The sequence below is a fragment of the Arachis ipaensis genome, chromosome B3 (genome assembly GCF_059453495.1).
Source record: "Arachis ipaensis isolate K30076 ecotype BB chromosome B3, ASM5945349v1, whole genome shotgun sequence".
Lineage (NCBI taxonomy): Eukaryota > Viridiplantae > Streptophyta > Magnoliopsida > Fabales > Fabaceae > Arachis > Arachis ipaensis.
This window is the reverse complement of record NC_142438.1, coordinates 68,010,500-68,028,082: the sequence shown is the minus strand read 5'-3', so window position 1 is coordinate 68,028,082 and position 17,583 is coordinate 68,010,500. Positions and strand designations below refer to the sequence as shown.

The window sequence follows — 17,583 nt, the reverse complement described above, 5'->3', positions numbered from 1 at the left end:
TATTCTGAAAATATTTCAGAGGGGAATTTTCTTAGCATCCCTCTGTACCTCTCCCAGGCATTATAAAGAGATTCATTATCCTCTTGTTTAAAGCCTTGGATGTCCAGCCTTAGCTGTGTCATCCTTTTTGGAGGGAAATATTGATTCGAGAATTTGTCTGATAACTGTTTCCATGTTCTTATGCTTGCTGTGGGTTGGTTGTTTAACCACCTCTTAGCTTGATCTTTTACAGCAAATGGAAACAGTAATAATCTGTAGACATCCTGATCTACTTCATTATCACGTACTGTGTCAGCAATTTGTAAGAACTGTGCCAGAATACTGGCAATTTTGCTGCACCATGATAATGAGCTAAGGATTTAGCTCAAAACTGCTTGCTCTGATGGGAGGTATACATATACTACTCCCATAGGAAGCATTAGTGGGGTTAGCATATGACCCCAAAGTCCTTCTGGACTGTTCATTTCTACTTAGGTCCATGATGGAGAAAGGGAGATGTTGTAGATTGTAAAATAGAAATAAAGTAAAAGAAAAATCAAAATATTTTTGTTTTTATTTTATTTATTTAAGGAGAAACTGAATTAAAAAGGAAATAAGATAAAATAAAATAAAATAATTAGAAAATAGAATATAATTTCGAAAACAAAATAAAATAAAAAATAAAATACTAAAATGGTTAATTAATCGAAAAGATTTGAAAAAAATTTGGATATGATTTTCGAAAAAAAATGAAGAGAGAAAATAGTTAGGGAGTTTTGAAAAAGATTTAAGAAGATAAATTTTTAAAATAGAAATTTTAACTTGGCTAACAAGAAACTACCAAATTTTAAAAATTTTGACTAAGTCAACCTAAGGAGTTCGAAAATAATGAGCAAATAAAGGAAAAGATATTTTATTGAATTTTTGAATTTAATGAGGAAAGAGAAAAACAATAAAATGACACCAAACTTAGAGTTTTTAGATCAAAACAAAGAAAGAAAACATGAAAATATTGAATATCAAGATGAACACCAAGAATACTTTTTGAAAATTTTTAAGAAAATAAAAACACAAAGGACACCAAACTTAAAATTTTTTGTACCTTGGACACTAATAATTCAAAAATGCACAAGAAAAACAAGAAAAGACACAAAACAAGAAAAACTAAAGATCAAACAAGGAAAATAAACAAGAACAACTAGAAGATTAAGAAAGAACTAAGAATATATGATTCAAAAAATTAAAAGAAAAATAAAATCATGCAATTGACACCAAACTTAAAACATGAAACTAAATTCAAACAGAAGACTAAATTATGAGGTTTTTGTTTTTAAAAACATTTCGAAAATAATTTAGAAAAAAAATAAGGATTTTAAAATTTACAAAATAATTGTGATTACACTTTTCACAACTCCGCACAACTAACTAGCAAGTGCACTGGGTTGTCCAAGTAATACCTTACGTGAGTAAGGGTCGATCCCACGGAGATTGTCGGCTTGAAGCAAGCTATGGTTATTTTGTAAATCTTAGTCAGGAGATTAATGATAAATGTGATTGTATTTATGAAAAATAAATAGCATGAAATAAATAGTACTTGTGATTCAGTAATGAGAAACAGGCTAAGGTTCCGGAGATGCTCTGTTGTATGAATCTCTGCTTTCCCACTGTCTTCTTCTCCAAACACGCATAGCTTCCTTCAATGGCAAGCTTTATGATCCTCTCGGATGAAAAATACCAGGTACGATCTCTATACAGCTAATCAACTGTCGGATTTCTCGTCTTGGATGAAAAATACCATGTACAGCTACCGCACGACTAATCATCTGTCGGTTCCACTAGCGTCAGAATAGGACCCTTGTCATTTTGCACACTGTCACTGCGCCCAACATTCGCAGGTTTGAAGCTCATCACAGTCATCCCTTTCCAGATCTTACTCGGAATACCACAGACAAGGTTTAGACTTTCCGGATCCCAGGAATGCTGCCAATTGGTTCTAGCCTATACCACGAAGGTTCTAACCTCCGGACTTGGTCTGTAGATTAGAAACCCAAGAGATACGCACTCAAGCTATCGCCCAATGACTACGTTGAGCTCAGATAGAACGGGAGTGGTTGTCAGACACGCGTTCATAGGTTGAGAATAATGATGAGTGTCACGGATCATCATATTCTCCATATTGAAGTACGAGTGAGTATCTTAGAATAGAATCAAGCGTGATTGAATAGAAAACAGTAGTAATTGCATTAATCCATTGAAACACAGTAGAGCTCCTCACCCCCACTTATGGGGTTTAGAGACTCATGCCATAGAAGATACAATATAAAGTGTAGAATGTCATGAGTTGCTAAATGAATCTCTAAAAGTAGTTTTTATACTAAACTAGTAACTTAGGTTTACAGAAAATGAGTAACTAAGTGCAGATAGTACAGAAATCCACTTCTGGGACCCACTTGGTGCGTGTCTGGGCTGAGCTTTCAAGCTTTCACGTGCATATACCGAAGGTTGGAGTTAAACACTACCCTGGGTGCCAAAATGGGCGTTTAACGCCAAGAATTATGCCAGTTCTGGCATTTTATGCCAGAAAGTTTTAGGCTGTCTTTTAACGCCAGTTTGGACCACCAAATCTCGAGAAAAATATAAACTATTATATATTGCTGGAAATCCCAGGATGTTTACTTTCCAACGCAATTGAGAGTGCACCAATTGGGCTTCTGTAGCTCCAGAAAATCCACTTCGAGTGCAAGAGGGTCAGAATCCAACAGCATCTGCAGTCCTTCTTCAGCCTCTGAATCAGATTTTTACTCAGGTCCCTTGATTTCAGCCAGAAAATACCTAAAATTATAGAAAAATACGCAAACTCATAGTAAAGTCCAGAAATGTGATTTTTGCATAAAAACTAATAAAAATATAATGAAAAGTAACTAGAACATACTAAAAACTACCTAAAAACAATGCCAAAAAGGGTATAAATTATCTGCTCATCAGTCACCGAGATGATTTAGCTGGCTTGTGTCCTATGGGAGGCAGATGATGAGACACCACCCAACGACCATGGGAAGGAGGACGTGATTCCGTGGGGGACATGGGTGCATGAGAAGCCCCTATCCCGGCGCCGGTCTCGAGCCAGAGCAGCATTAGCCGGACCTTCCTCTTCATCAGCTGCATCAGGACCATCAGCACCAGCAGCATCCATTACACCACCACCACTAGCACCCCAGCCGACATATCTCCTAGTGCAGCATTTGATCCGCTTCATGGAGCGCAGTGAGCGCCGCATTATGCGACGCTTGGACAGAATGGATCAGATGTTTGTGGCTCTGGGCGTTGAGTTGCCTCCTCTTCCCGACTCTTTTGCATCTGAGGAGGAGGAGCACGAGGAGGAGCCAGCTCAAACAGAGGCACCACCGCAGACACAGACTGTTCCAGAGGCTCAGCAGCCCCCTGAGGAGCCATGATGTGTGGGAAACGATCCAACACAAAACTCACCGGCAAGTGTACCGGGTCGCATCAAGTAATAATAACTCACGTGAGTGAGGTCGATCCCACAGGGATTGAAGGATTGAGCAATTTTAGTTTAGTGGTTGATTTATTTAAGCTAACAAGAGTTGATTTGAGTGATTTGTAATTGATAGAAGCTAAATTGCATGAATTGTAAAGGGAGAGGGGCAATTGACTGTAAATTAAAGAGCAAAGAAAGTAAAGAAGCTGAATCTTAAGTGTAAGTAATATAAATTGCAGAAACTTAGATTGCAAGAAATGTAAATGACTGAAACTTAAAGTGCAAGAAATGTAAATTGCTTGAATTATAAAAGGAATTGGAAATTGGGATTGCAGAAATTTAAATAAGAGGAAGCAAAATGGCATTAAATAGAGAATTAAAGGATGAATTAAACTGAAGTAAATCTCAAATAGAAAAGTAATTTGGCTTGAAGAAGCCTCAGCAAATGAACAGAAAGGAAAATGCAAGATCTCAGGGGTCAAGAGACTAGAAAACTAAGTCTAGATCTCACTACCTTCCTTGATCCAATTCAGAAAACAATTTCAAACAAAATGAAGGATGAAAATCAGTAAAGAAACTTGAATTATGCAAGAAAAGGAAACAAAGAGATCTCAAGGGTGAGGTTGAGACAGAATTTCCTCAACTCTTCACTATCAAGACTCAAGCAAGTTTTGTAGAAAAGAAAATAGAAAACCCAGAGAAGAAGAGAACTCAATTCTCCTGCCAATTCTCCAAGATCCAAAATCTCAATAACAAATGAAAAATTCTAAAAGAGGTAAAACGTTCAAAGTAAAAAGAAAAAGTCCTTTCTAAATCAAACTAGCTTCTATTTATACACTTCCTTCTAATGATCTTTAAGCCTTTAATTTGGGCCCTTGGCCTTGATGGAATTGGATTGAAGATAGCCTCTGTTGATTGCTCTTGGTCTTGAAAAGAAACCCGTTTGCATAATGGACTTTGGGATCATTCACGTTTGAGGCAAACGTTGACTCAAACGTCTTGTATTAGCATTATGCAGAATGGAGTTTTGCTGTCACTCACGTTTGAGTTCACGTTTGAGGTCAAACGTGAGCTCAAACGTGTTCCCTCCAAGGCAATTTTGCAGCCAATGTTTGACCTCACGTTTGAGGCAAACATTGGCGCAAACGTTAAGTCCTCCTGGGTGTATTATTGAGCCAACGTTTGACCTCACGTTTGAGGCAAATGTTGGCGCAAACGTTAGCTCCTCCTGGGTGTATTATTGAGCCAACGTTTGACCTCACGTTTGAGGCAAACGTTGGCGAAAATGTTGGCTTCCTCCAGGGTGTTCTTTTAAGCCAACGTTTGACCTCACGTTTGAGGCAAACGTTGGCGCAAACGTTGAGTCCTCCAGGGTTCTTCTTAAGCTAAAGTTTGACCTCACGTTTGAGGCAAACGTTGGCACAAACATTACCTTCCTCCCAGGTGCTTCTTAGCCAATGTTTGACCTCACGTTTGAGGCAAACGTTGGCACAAACGTGAGCTCTTCCCAGGGTGGCTTTGCTGCCTTCATTTCCATTGCTGCCATCCCCTTTCTTCAACCTTCCTCCAAGTCTTTTGGTCACCTATCATCAATCAACAAATGCATCAAAGCTATGCTGAAATCATGAGACTTCTTCTTATCCTTAGCATATAAACAATTATAGCACAAAACTCATGAAAATGCATCAATTTACTCATGATTGATTGAATCCTAATACACATAAATTTCTACCCAAATGGCTTACTTGTAATTCAAGAAAGTGTATAAAACCTATTAAAAACAAAGGAAAGAGACTAGTAAAACTAGGCTAAGATGCCTTGGCATCAAGCCACAGCCTGAGGCCCAGTAGACGGATGCGACTATTGACCCCCACTCTGAGCCCGAGCAGTAGCATCGAGGATGATGCTTCATTTTAAAGTGTGGGGAGGTCACCGTCGTCGCCATTGGTGGATAGCAATTTGGGGTGAACATTCCGGACATTTATCTCCCATTTTATGTTATTTTGCTTTATTTTGCATTTTGTTCAGGATTATTGTATATACTAGTATTGTGGATACTTATATTCTAGTTGTTGCGTGTTGCACCTTAGATTTGATACATTTCATATTTTAGTAGATTTTATTTACATAATTGTTTTTGCTTATCTTAGCTCTTTGGTTGTGATTAGAAAAATATTTTGGATTGTTGAAACCCAGTTGACCCTTTTTGTATATGCAGATGTTGGATTCTGACCCTTCTGCACTCGAAGTAGATTTTCTGAAGCTACAGAAGCCCAATTGGTGCGCTCTCAATTGCATTGGAAAGTAGACATCTTGGGAATTCTAGAAATATATAATAGTCCATACTTTGCCCGAGATTTGATAGCCCAAACTGGCGTTAAACGCTAGCCAGAGACCCTTTTCTGGCGTAAAACGCCAGAACTGGCACCGGAACTAGAATTAAACGCCCAAACTGGCACCCAAGTTGGCGTTTAACTCCAAGAATGGCCTATGCACATGAAAGCTTCAAATCTCAGCCCAAACACTCACCAAGTGGGCCCCGGAAGTGGAATTCTGCACTATCTACACCTAGTTACTCATTTTTTGTAAACCTAAGTTACTAGTTTAGTATAAAAACTACTTTTAGAGATTCATTTTGGCAACTCATGACATTTTACATTTCATATTGTATCTTCTACGGCATGAGTCTCTAAACCCCATAGGTGGTGGTGAGGAGCTCTGCTGTGTCTCAATGAATTAATGCAATTACTATTATTTTCTATTCAATCACGCTTGATTCTGTTCTAAGATACTCACTTGTACTTCAATATAGAGAATATGATGATCCGTGACACTCATCATCATTCTCAAATTTATGAACGCGCGCTTGACAACCATTCCCATTCTACCTGAGCTTAACGTAGTCATTAGGCGATAGCTTGAGTGCGTATCTCTTGGGTCTCTAATCCACGAACCGAGTCCGTGAGATTAAAACCTTCGTGGTAGAGGCTAGAACCAATTGGTAGCATTCCTGAGATCCATAAAGTCTAAACCTTGTCTGTGGTATTCCGAGTAGGATCTGGAATGAGGTGACTACTACGAACTTCAAACTCACGAATGTTGGGTGCAGTGACAGTGTGCAAAAGGATAGAGAGATCCTATTCCGACACAAGTGAGAACCGACAGATGATTAGCCGTGCGGTAGCTGTACCTAGTATTTTTCATCCGAGACGAGAGATCCGACAATTGATTAGCCGTACAGAAATCGTGCCTGGTATTTTTCATCCGAGAGGACGGATGGTAGTCATTGACAACGGTGATCCACCAACATACAGCTTGCCATTGAAGGAAGCCATGCGTGTTTGGAGAAGAAGACAGTAGGAAAGCAGAGATTCAGACGACAGAGCATCTCCGGAACCTCAACCTATTCCTCATTACTGAATCACAAGTACCATTCATTTAATGTTATTTACTTTTCATAAGCAAAATAATTTTTATTACTAGTCTCCTGACTAAGATTTACAAGATAACCATAGCTTGCTTCAAGTCGGCAATCTCCATGGGATTGACCCTTACTCACGTAAGGTATTACTTGGACGACCCATGCACTTGCTGGTTAGTTGTGCGGAGTTGCAAAGGTGTGATTGCAATTCCGTGCACCAAGTTTTTGGCGCCGTTGCCGGGGATTGTTCGAGTTTGGACAACTGACGGTTCATCTTGTTGCTTAGATTAGGAAAAATTTATCTTTTTTGGTTTAGAGTCACTAAATTTGAGTCTTTTGTTATTGTTTTTGTTAAAATTTTAAAATCCTTGTTTTCTTTTTCTAGATTTTTTCGATAATTTTTAATAAATAGATAAAAACCAATAAACTAATATTTGAGTCTTCTGTTTGAGTTTAGTTTCATATTTTAAGTTTGGTGTCAATTGCATGTTTTTATTTTCCTTCTATTTTTTGAATTGTATGTTCTTTTTACTCTTCATATTTTCGAGTTTTATGTTCCTTGTTCTTTCTTGATCTTCAAGTTGTTCTTGTTTATTTTCCTTGTTTGATCTTTAGTTTTTATTGTTTTGTGTCTTTCCTTATTTTTCTTGTGCATTTTCGAATTATTAGTGTCCAAAATATAAAAATTTTTAAGTTTGGTGTCCTTTGTGTTTTTATTTTCCTAAAGATTCCCAAAATTTGTTCTTGGTGTTCATCTTGATCTTCAAAGTGTTCTTGGTGTTCATCTTGACATTCAAAGTTTTCTTGTTTGTTTTCTTTGTTTTGATCTAAAAATTTTAAGTTTGGTGTCATTTTATTGTTTTTCTCTTTCCTCATTAAATTCAAAAAAATAAAAAAAATATCTTTTCTCTTTATTTTAATTGAATTTTCGAAATTTACATTAAAAAATTCAGATTTTTATTTTAAAATTTTTATCTTATCTTATCTTAGTTTTAAATTTCAAAATTCAAAATTTTTTTTCAAAAAAAATTATATCTTTTTCAAAATCTTATCTTATCTTATTTCAAATTCAAATTTCAAATTTCAATTAAATTCCAAAATTCAAAATTCAAATTTTAAAATTTAAATTTAAAATTTTAAAATCAAACTTTTTCAAAATTTAAATCTTTTTCAAATCTTTATCTTATATTGTTGACTTTTTCAAAATTCAAAATTCAAAATTTAAAATTCAAATTTCAAATTTCAAATTTCAAATTTCAAATTTTAAAATTTAAAATTCAAAATTTAATTTTCAAATTTAAAATTTAAATTTCAAAACTTTTTAATTTAAAAACTTTTCTTAAATTCCTTATCTTCTCTTACCTAACTTATCTTATCTTTTCTAATCTCAAATCTTAAAATCAAATCTTTTTCAAATATTTTTAATTAATTAACTAATTTAGTTTTCTAATTTCTTTTATTTCTTTTTCTTTTCTTAATTTTCGAAACTTGCATCAATTTTTTTATTTACTTTATTTAAAAAAAAAGGGAGGATAAAATTTTTATTTACAATCGACATCATCTCCCTTTCTCCATCATGGACCTAAGTGGAAATGAACAGTCCAGAAGGACTCTGGGGTCATATGCTAGCCCCACTACTGCCTCATATGGGAGTAGTATCTGTATACCCCCATCAGAGCCAGTAATTTTGAGCTAAACCCTCAGCTCATTATCATGGTGCAGCAAAATTGCCAGTATTCCAGTCTTCCACAGGAAGAACCTACTGAGTTTCTGGCACAGTTCTTACAAATTGCTGACACAGTATGTGACAAGGAAGTAGATCAGGATGTCTACAGATTATTACTATTTCCATTTGCTGTAAAAGATCAAGCTAAGAGGTGGTTAAATAACCAACCTACAGCAAGCATAAGAACATAGAAACAGTTATCAGACAAATTTCGAAATCAATATTTCCCTCCAAAAAGGATGACACAGCTAAGGCTGGACATCCAAGGATTTAAACAAGAGGATAATGAATCTCTTTATAATGCCTGGGAGAGGTACAGAGAGATGCTAAGGAAATGCCTCTCTGAAATGTTTTCAGAATGGGTGCAGTTAGACATCTTTTACTATGGGCTTACAGAAAAGGCCCAGATGTCTCTAGACCACTTTGTTGGTGGATCTATACATATGAGAAAGACAATTGAAGAGACTCAAGAGCTCATTGATATAGTTGCCAGTAATCAGCACCTGTACACAAGTGGTGAGACCTCCATGAAAGAAGAAGCTGAGGCAGCACCCACTGAACTTAGTCCTCCAGAATAAATTACTGAACTCAATCAGCAACTATTTTCTGTAACAAAATAGTTAGCAGAATTTAAAGAGATGCTACAAGAAACCAAAGATGCTAACAAGAATATGGAGGAACAAATGAATCAAACAAGGCTGCAGTTATCTAAACAGATAACAGAAGAATGCCAAGCTATTCATTTGAGGAGCGGGAAGACATTGAATGTCTCAACTCAAAGCAGCAAAAAGCCAAGAAAGGAACAACTGATAGAGGATGACCAAACCACTGCCCAAAATCCCTTTGAGGACAGTAAGAGCCCAGAGAGGAATGATTCTAGCATTCAAACGCCAGAAAAGGGTGAGAAGTTGGCGTTGAACTCCCAGTGGATGGCCAATTTTGGCATTCAAACGCTAGAAAAGGGTGGCAATTTGGCGTTGAACGCCCATACAGCACCCAATTCTGGCGTTCAAACGTCAATGAGGGATCAGACACCTGCAAGTGCTGATAACAACCCCCTTAAGCAGGCTTCTCCAACCACTTCTGTAGGAAGTAAACCTGCATCAACTAAGGTTGAAGAATATAGAGCCAAGATGCCTTATCCTTAGAAACTCTGCCAAGCGGAACAGGATAAACAATTTGCCCACTTTGCAGACTATCTCAGGACTCTTGAAATAAAGATTCTGTTTGCAGAGGCACTTGAGCAAATACCCATTTATGCTAAGTTCATGAAAGAGATATTAAGTCATAAGAAGGATTGGAGAGAAACTGAAAAAGTTTTCCTCACTGAAGAATGCAGTGCAGTCATTCTGAAAAGCTTACCAAAGAAGCTTAAAGATCCCGGAAGCTTTATGATACCATCCACATTAGAGGATGCTTGTACCAAGACAGCTCTATGTGATCTTGGGGCAAGTATCAACCTGATACCTGCATCCACCATCAAAAAGCTTGGTTTGACTGATGAAGTTAAACCAACCCGGATATGCCTCCAACTTGCTGATGACTCCACTAAAATTCCATCAGGCGTAATTGAGGACATGATTGTCAAGGTTAGGCCATTTGCCTTTCCCACTGACTTTGTGGTGCTGGAAATGGAGGAGTACAAGAGTGCAACTCTCATTCTAGGAAGACATTTCCTAGCAACTGGATGAACCCTCGTTGATGTCCAAAAAGGGGAGGTGACATTGATAGTCAATGAGGATGAGTTTAAGTTGAATGCTGTCAAAGCTATGCAGCATCCAGACACCTCAAATGACTGCATGAGCATTGATATTATTGACTCCCTGGTGAAAGGGGTCAATATGACTGAGAGTCTCGAATCAGAGCTAGAGGACATTTTTAAAGATGTTCAGCCTGATATGGAGGAACTAGAGAAAACAGAAGAACCTCTGAAGACTCCTCAGGAAGAGGAGAAGCCTCCTAAATCCAAGCTCAAACCACTACCACCATCCTTGAAATATGCATTTCTGGGAGAAGATGACACTTTTCCTGTGATCAAAAGCTCTACTTTAGAGCCACAGGAAGAGAAAGCACTAATTCAGGTGCTAAGGACACACAAGAAAGCTCTTGGGTGGTCCATAAGTGAGCTTAAGGGCATTAGTCCAGCCAGATGCATACACAAGATCCTATTGGAGGATGATGCTAGCCAGTGGTCCAACCACAGAGGCGGATGAATCCAGCCATGAAGGAGGTGGTGCAGAAAGAAGGTCACTAAATTACTAGAGGCTGGGATTATTTATCCTATTTCTGATAGCCCCTGGGTGGACCCTGTCCAAGTTGTCCCCAAGAAGGGAGGCATGATAGTGGTTCATAATGAAAAGAATGAACTGGTTCCTACAAGAATAGTTACAGGGTGGCGTATGTGTATTGACTACAGAAGGCTCAATACAGCCACCAGAAATGATCATTTTCCTTTACTATTCATAGACCAGATGCTAGAGAGACTCGAAAGTCATGAATACTACTACTTTTTGGATGACTATTTAGGTTACAACCAAATTACAGTAGATCCTCAGGACCAAGAGAAAATAGCATTCACATGTCCATCTGGAGTATTTGCCTACAGAAGGATGCCATTTGGTCTGTGCAATGCACCTGCAACCTTTCAGAGGTGCATACTCTCTATCTTCTCTGATATGGTAGAGAAGTTTCTGGAAGTCTTCATGGATGACTTCTCAGTATTTGGAGACTCATTCAGCTCCTATCTTGACCATCTAGCACTTATTCTGAAAAGGTGCCAAGAGACTAACCTGGTTTTAAACTGGCAGAAATGTCACTTTATGGTGACTGAAGAAATTGTCCTTGAGCACAAAATTTCAAACAAGGGAATAGAGGTGGATCAAGCTAAGGTAGAGGTAATTGAAAAATTACCACCTGATGCCAGGGCATTTTGGCCAGTTTCACTGACCTTTTCTTTACTGTTTTAGGGTAGTTTCATGCATTTTCTTAGGAAATAAGCAAGTTTTGGGTAGAATTTCACTTACATCTTCATTCAAGCAAACATTGTGCATTTTACATGATTTCATGAGAATTATGCATAAATTAAATGACAAATTGGATGATGCATGTCTCATAACTTGGATTAGAACTTTGATGCACTTTATTGCTTGATTTCAGGACAAAGGAAGCAAGGAAGAACCACGTTAGCAGCCACGTTAGTCTAATTAACGTGACCTCTAACGTGGAAGGGAAGCTAGATTGCAACGTTAATGAGAAAAGTAATCGCCAATAACGCCCTCGAAGCCATCATAGCCCACGTTAATTGCCACGCTAACTACATTAACGTGGTAGTTAACGTGGAAGAAGAAAATGAAGCCAACGTTAGTGACACTCACCTTTGTCACTAACGTTGGACCAAGCTCATATTGGCCACGTTAAGAGCCACGTTAACTCAGTTAACGTGGACTTTAACGTGGGGAAACAAAAGAATGACCAATGTTAGTGACACTCACCTTTGTCACTAACGTTGAGCTAAGCCACTTTAAGCCACATTAGTTGCCACGTTAACTCAGTTAACGAGGACTCTAACGTGGAGGGAGCAAAGAATCGCCAATGTTAGTGACACTCACCTTTGTCACTAACGTTGGAGATGGCTAGCAATACCACATTAGAAGCCACGTTAACCTAGTTAACGTGAACTCTAATGTGGGAAGTAGGGGCATTTTGGAATGTTAGTGACAAAGGTAAGTGTCACTAACATTCTCGAACATGTGGCAAGCCTACGTTAAAGTTCACGTTAGCTGACAAAGGTAAGTGTCAATAACGTTCTCGAAGATATGGCAAGCCTACGTTAAAGGTCACGTTAGCTACACTAACGTAAACTTTAACGTAGGGAGAAAGGAGGATTCTCAACGTTATTGGAAAAAGTAAGTCCCAATAACGTGTGCGAAGGACCAAGAGGCAACGTTAGTCAAGTTGATGCCACTAACATTGAAGTTAACGTGGACCACTTTGGGTTAGGAACGTTAGTGAAAAGGTGATTGTCACTAACGTTCTCAACCCCACATTTTTCCTTAACGTTAACACCACTAACGTCCTAAGCTAGAATCCCTGCCTACTTCACACTTTCTCTCTGCAAGTAAAGCTAAGCCCACTGAAAAAGATAACTGCTTCAACTCAAGATCCAAAGGCCCATATCCAAGACTTGAAGAGCCAACTAGAAGATCAGAAGAATAGTATAAATAGGGAGAGCTTTGAACTAGAAGGGAGCTTTTTGGGCATCATTAGAATTACTCTCTGTATTTTACTTTCTCTGCAACTTTTAGTTTAATTCTCAGAATGTACTCTCCATCTATGCTTTTCATTCCCAGAGCTATGAACAACTAAACCCCTTTCATTGGGTTAGGGAGCTCTGTTGTAATTTGATGGATCAATAATAGTTTTCATTATCCTTCTTCTCTCTTTTCTCTTGATTTTACTAGAAAGCTTTCAATCTTCATCCAATTGAGTAGTTATCTTGGAAAAGAAGCTATTCATACTTGGATCTCTTCTGAACCTTGGAAGAGGAATGAAGAGATCATCCTAGAATTGCTTTCTCATGTTGGACTAAATTTGGGTTTGGGCGGATATGGTGACATATAATTCTCCCAATGCTTTGATTTGGAAATATATGTGGTATAATCAGTGATCACACTTCATCTCTTTTCATGAGCAATTAGACCAAGGAATTGGCTATTGATCTGATTTGAGAGATTAAATTACCAAGGAATTGGAATTTAATCACTTAAGATTGCCAAGGAGATCAATGAATGCATTGATTGAGGAAGAGATGAAAATGAACTTGATCCAGAGAATGCAACATCTCCTAAGCCCAATGAACTCCCCATTTCTGATCTTACCCATTCTCTTTACTTTCTGCTATTTACTTTCATGCTAAACTCCCCTTCCCTAGTTAAGACTCTGCAATTTACCTTCCGTCATTTATTTTCTGCAATTTACTTTTCCACCATTTAATTTCTTGCAATTCTCAACCCAATTTCTGCTTAGCTCAACTAGAACATTCTTCCAATTAAAGTTGCTTGACCAATCAATCCCTGTGGGATTCGACCTCACTCTTTTGTGAGTTATTACTTGACGACAATTTGGTATACTTGCCGAGGGAGATTTGTTAAAGGACAAGTTTCTGTGCATCAAGTTTATGGCACCGTTGCCGGGGATTGATTTTGTATTAACAATGATTAAATTGGTGGATAACTAGATTGATCATTTGTTTTTATTTTGTCTGATTTAAGTTCATTTGAGTAATTTACTTTCTATTCAGTTATTTTCTTCCCTTTCCCCTACCCATTTTTCTTAGTTGTTTATAATTCAGTCACCAACCCACTAACTGTTTGATATATTGCATCACTCACACTAACAGCATTTCTGTAGAAATTACTATCTGCATCTATCTTTCTTGCTTTTGCCTTGTTGGTTGTATGACAGGTAGAAGAAGCGGGGCTTCAACTTCCTTTGATTCTGAACCTGAGAGGACCTTCCTTAGATTAAGGAGGGAAGCAAGAGGAAAGAGAGTAGTTGGTGTTGAGGAAGAGGAGGAGTACTTTGAACCAGATATGGATGAGAATATGGAGAACCATCATGAAGAAGAGGCTCACAACCATGGCCGAGAAGGTCCAGCACATCAGGCTAGGCAAGAGAGAAGAGTTTTGGGTTCTTACATCAATCCAAACCCAAGAAACTGTGGAAGTAGTATCCAACAGCCAACCATACATGCCAACAACTTTGAACTAAAGCCACAGCTCATCACCCTTGTTCAGAACAATTGTTCATTCGGAGGAAGTGTCCAAGAAGACCCCAATCAACATCTAACCACCTTCCTGAGGATATGCGATACTGTGGAGTCTAATGGTGTTCATCCTGACACTTATAGACTACTTCTGTTCCCTTTCTCACTCAAGGACAAAGCATCTAAATGGCAGGAATCCTTTCCAAAGGAGAGTTTAGCAACCTGGGAAGATGTGGTGAACAAATTCTTGGCAAGATTCTATCCTCCTCAACGGATCAACAGGTTGAGAGCTGATGTACAAACCTTTAGGCAGCAAGATTGTGAGACTCTATATGAAGCATGGGAGAGGTTTAAGGACCTGACAAGAAGATGCCCGCCAGATATATTCAATGAATGGGTGCAGTTGCACATTTTCTATGAATGTCTTTCATATGAATCAAAGAAGGCAGTAGACCACTCATCCGGGGGATCTCTGAACAAGAAGAAGACCATTGAAGAAGCTATAGATGTCATTGAGACTGTAGCTGAGAATGACTATTTCTATGCTTCTGAAAGAGGCAACACTAGAAGAGTGATGGAGCTGAACAACGTGGATGCACTGCTAGCTTAAAACAAGATGATTACCAAGTAATTAGCTGACCTCACCAAGAAGATGGAGAGGAATCTAGTAGCAGCAATCACCACTTCAGCAGCAACTCAAGAAGGAGTGAATGAAGAGGCAGAGGGTGATCAGGAACAGGCCAACTACATTGGAAATTCACCCAGGCAGCACTATGACCCATACTCCAAAACATATAATCCTGGTTGGAGGAACCACCCAAACTTTGGGTGGGGAAATCAACAGGATCAAGGCCAAGATCAGAGACGCCATAACCCCAGCAACAATGCAACTCACCAACATCCCACACAGAGATCATATCAGTACCCACCTAACAACACACCTCAACATCCATACCAAAGTCAAAATGGCCCTTCTCATCCTTCCAATCTCAACTCTCTATCATCGGAAGAAAGACTATCAAGGATTGAGACTCTACTTGAAGGCATATGCAAGGAAATTTAAGATAACAAGGTGTTCAAAGAGGAGGTGCGAGCCAATATCAAGAATCAGGGAGACACCATCAAGAGGCTAGAATTTCAAGTTGGATACCTATCTGAGAAGATTCCCAAACCTACTGATAGCTTCCCAAGTGACACAGAGAAAAATCCGAGAGGTGAAGCAAAGAAAGTCAGATGGGAAGATTACAAGATGGTTACTATAAGTGATAAGGAGACTGAGGAAGAGCTGAACAAACCATCAGAACAATCTGAAGAGACATCAGCAGGAAAGCAGGAAGAGAATCATCAGGAAACCACAATTACGCAGAAAGAGTTGCTGAGGCTCTATGCACCCTTTCCCCAATTACTAAATGGTGGTGTAGAGAAGAGAATATACTCAAGGTTTCTTGACATATTTGCATCCCTTCATGTAAACATACCATTCATCAAGGTTCTCCAACAAATGCCCTCATACATCAAGTATATGAAGGAGCTGCTGACCAGGAAAAGCTCACTCAAGGGAGGACAAACCATAGTGATGAACAAGGAGTGCAGTGCTCTCATTCAACCAGAGCTGCCTACAAAAAGAAAGGACCCAGGGAGATTTCACATCCCCTGTGCCATAGGAGAAACAATGTTTGACAAAGGACTCTGTGATCTGGGAGCAAGCATCAACTTAATGCCTTTATCCCTTATGAAGAGGCTGCAAATCAATGAGCTGATGCCACAGACGTAGTCATCAGGCTGGCGGACAAAACTCAAAAACAAGCAATTGGAGTGGTTGAAAACGTGCTGGTGAAGGTTGGGAACTACTTCCTTCCCACAGACTTTGTCATACTGGAAATGGAAGAAAGTCATCTTCACTCAATCATATTGGGAAGACCATTCTTAGCTACAGCCAGAGCGCTCATAGATGTGGAGCGAGGAGAGCTAATACTGAGGATACATGACGAACAACTCACCTTCAACGTCTTCAAACCCTCACAAGAAGCAAGTCAGGAAGGCAAGGAACTAAGGGCAGAGCATGACAGAGCAATGGTGGGAGAAAAAAGCATTGAAGCACAAGCTGTACACCCTGGAATTCCTTTGGGTGATGAACAAGAGAATCAGCAGCTGTCACAGCTAAAGGAAACTCAAGTGGAGCCAAAACCACCGGAATCATATGAGACCAGCAACAAAATCTCCCTAGGGAAAGAGACCACAAAGAGCAGGATAACAGCAAAAGAAATAAAGAAGAAAGTACCAAGGAGATGGAGGAATAAAAAGATCCCTACAGAAGATTTTTCTCCAGAGGATAAAGTGATCTCAGCTTACTTCCTAGATATCCCACCTCATCTCCCCACCATCCCATCTCAGTTACCTAAGGTTTTCACCATCAACAAAGTTCTCTCCCTAGAACATGTGGAGATCATTGATGAAGCCAATGGATATAGGTTTACTACAAGAGGGGAAGATCTGAAGCATTACCAACCACCATGACAAAGGCAGAACGTCAAGCTAGTGACGCTAAAGAAGCGCTTCATGGGAGGCAACCCATGTTTTATATGCTTTTAAAAGTAGTTAATAAAGCAAGGTTCAGGGATTTCAACTCAACTTGACATGCACTTGAATGAATCCTTTTGTGCAACATATAGTGAGGAACAAGTTTGGTGTTCAAGGCACACTAAGAGAACATAAATGTAACCCATATCATGTCACTCTTAGGGGCCTTGAACAAATCTTTTACACCACATGGCACCAAACTAAGTTTGGTGTTGCCAATGTTGCATACATGGATGTTGAGTTAGTCAGTTGGTGTGCACTCATGAATAGCACTTAGTAATTAGAAACAAAAACTTTAAAAAGTAGTTATTTTTTTTTTAATTTTGCCGCCACTTTCCACAAGTTTTCTTTTAATCACATTTCTTTTATTTTATAGGAGAATTGATGGGACAGTTGAAGGGTTCGGCTACCACAAAAGGAGAGGACTGTACACGTGTCTCCAAGGAGATTGCATTGGAATTGTTGCCATGCAATATTGGAAAAAGAACAAGCTTGGAAACTGAACCAACACCATCATAAAGTTGATGATCCTTGTGCTCATCCCATGCTAAACCCCATCCGTCCATCACACAACCACCCCATTAATCCACACCTTCTATTCACTCACCACTTCT

At 38.8% G+C, this 17,583-nt stretch overlaps 1 non-coding gene across 1 annotated transcript; it reads right to left on the bottom strand.

Annotated features, from left to right (window-relative positions):
* Window positions 1-14,669: 14,669 nt before the first annotated feature.
* Window positions 14,670-14,776, bottom strand: LOC148570971 (small nucleolar RNA R71). Its single transcript, XR_015908790.1, has one exon. It is a non-coding gene; the product is annotated as a small nucleolar RNA R71 (small nucleolar RNA).
* Window positions 14,777-17,583: the final 2,807 nt, after the last annotated feature.